At 37.6% G+C, this 2,511-nt stretch overlaps 1 long non-coding RNA gene across 1 annotated transcript; it reads right to left on the reverse strand.

Annotated features, from left to right (window-relative positions):
• Window positions 1-1,497: 1,497 nt before the first annotated feature.
• On the reverse strand, window positions 1,498-2,511 carry LOC107743626 (uncharacterized). Its single transcript, XR_001640418.1, has 3 exons — window positions 2,501-2,511; window positions 2,306-2,309; window positions 1,498-1,595 (listed from the first exon to the last, which is right to left on the reverse strand). It is a non-coding gene; the product is annotated as an uncharacterized LOC107743626 (long non-coding RNA).

Consider the following 2,511-nt stretch of genomic DNA (forward strand, 5'->3'; position numbering starts at 1 on the left):
ATGTAACATGGAGTAAGATGGAGAAGCTAAAGCATATTTTCCCTATAAGCTCACACAGTTACTCTTCAATTGCTTTGGGATTTTTTATTTTATTTTTACATGTTATCCAGGATCTTTCAAAATCCTGAAAATGTTCAACTCTCTCTCTCTCTCTCTGTATATATATATATATATATGTGTGTGTGTGTGTGTGTGTGTATGAGATAATAAACCCAATTCTGCCTGTGTTTAGGTCTTGCATCAGCCTTTATAATATTGCTTTAGATTATATGAAATCATAGATTTTGTGAACATTCATCACTACCACCAAAATAATTGTTTTTTTTCTCTCTCTCTCATTGTGAACCGTTGTGTCCTGCTATTCACCAGCAGGGGGCACATATTTTTCGAGATTATGAGCACATTCCTAATGTGCTTTAGATAGCAGGATAGAGCATTTTCATTCATTGAAATGACTCTAATTCAAAGTATTACCATTTTTCACACACCATTTGGTACATTTCTCAAATCATCCATAACATTGGCAAACCAGTAAGTGCATTTCTCGAAAAAAATTGTACAAACAGAACCACGCAATTTTCTCAAAATCCTTAGTTCATCTCTCAAAAGTATTTATATCAATGAACGTATAAGTGCCATCAGAATGATAAGTCCTTGTGTCAGTGTTCACAAACAAGATATCAAATTGCTTAGCAATGTTGTCAAATGTAACAATGTACTCTTCCAGTACTTCCTGATGTAAACTATGGTTTTGATACTTAAAAGAAGTGCACAAGGCTGCACTTTTTCTGTATGACATTTATCAATTTAAACTACAAATGTACACATTACTGTATGTGGGTTATTGATTGCAAAATACTAGACAGGATTCACAAGTATGCTTTTACAGCCAGGTGGTCTGACAACAAATTTCAGTACGTCATTTGCAATACAGTTTTTGTTACAGAATGTATCTATAAAGTATATTGGTAACTTTCAGGATTGGACCCGTTTTGTCATGTGTTTCAGTTCTTGTTTTGCCTTATTTGGTCAAGTTCCTGTCCTCGTTTAGTTTGATTATGCTCCATTGATGTCACCTGTGTTCCCGATTGCCCTGTGTTTAAAAGTCCTAGTCTGTTCAGTTTGTGTTTGTCAGGTCTACTCGTTATCGACTCCTTGTGAATGTCATCCCTGTGCTCTGTGTCTCCCTATTTGATGATTAAAGACTCTTGTATTGTGAATTCTCCTCGTTCCTCCCAGTGAATTGTGACAGTAACACTTTACAATAAGGTTCCAGTAGTTAATGTTAGTTAATGTGACTGACTTCAGCACAAGTTACTTCCTGTTTGTTGCTGCCGTGTGTTTTGAGTTTGAGCTCCGTCAAGTTAATTCTTTGTCGTCTAATTTTTTATCTTAAAATCAATTTTATACACCATCATTTTCGTTTCTATAACGTGTGAATATATCCCCTATCGTATTCTACAACAAAAACAATCAGAGCGCCTTGTTATCACTAGTTCTATTTTGACTTCCCGAGTCTGCTATTAGCATATAGCCCGCTAGCATCGCCAGCGTGGTTGCCGATAATCTCGCTTACATTCCTTTGAGTGCACGATCTTCCCAGATGTCCTTCATTCCGGCGCCGGGACACCACGGACCCTGGGTGCAGCCGGTGCAGCCGCCGCGAGCCAGGCCCTGGGGCAGAAGAACCGCTTCTCAATATTATTAACTCGTCGTTGTCTTTAGGTCACGTCCCAAAACCATTCAAGCTGGCGGTTATTAAGCCTCTTATTAAGAAACCACAACTAGATCCTAGTGAACTGGCAAATTACAGACCCATCTCAAATCTTCCTTTTATGTCTAAAATTTTAGAAAAAGTTGTGTCTGCTCAACTGTGCTCCTTCCTGCAAAAAAATTATCTCTATGAAGAATTTCAGTCAGGTTTCAGGCCCCACCATAGCACAGAAACTGCACTTGTTAAAATTACAAATGACTTGCTTCTTGCGTCAGACCAAGGCTGTATCTCATTGCTAGTTTTACTTGATCTTAGTGCTGCGTTCGACACTATAGATCATGACATACTCATAGATCGATTACAAAACTATACAGGTATTCAAGGGCAGGCTTTAAGATGGTTTAGATCCTACCTGTCCGATCGCTACCATTTTGTTCATTTAAATGGGGAGTCATCTCGATTATCACCAGTAAAATATGGAGTGCCACAAGGATCTGTCCTAGGTCCTCTGCTATTTTCGATATACATGTTGCCCCTTGGTAATATTATTAGAAAATACGGGATTAGTTTCCACTGTTATGCTGATGATACTCAACTATATATCTCAACAAGACCAGATGAAACTTCTAAATTATCTAAGCTAACAGAGTGTGTTAAAAATGTAAAAGATTGGATGACCAATCATTTTCTCCTATTAAATTCGGATAAGACAGAGATATTACTTATTGGACCAAAAGACAGTACACAGAATCTCTTGGATTACAATTTGCAACTAGACGGATGTACTGTTACTTCCT

This window comes from Sinocyclocheilus rhinocerous, unplaced genomic scaffold (genome assembly GCF_001515625.1).
Source record: "Sinocyclocheilus rhinocerous isolate Xijiao unplaced genomic scaffold, SAMN03320098_v1.1 scaffold677, whole genome shotgun sequence".
Taxonomy (NCBI): domain Eukaryota; kingdom Metazoa; phylum Chordata; class Actinopteri; order Cypriniformes; family Cyprinidae; genus Sinocyclocheilus; species Sinocyclocheilus rhinocerous.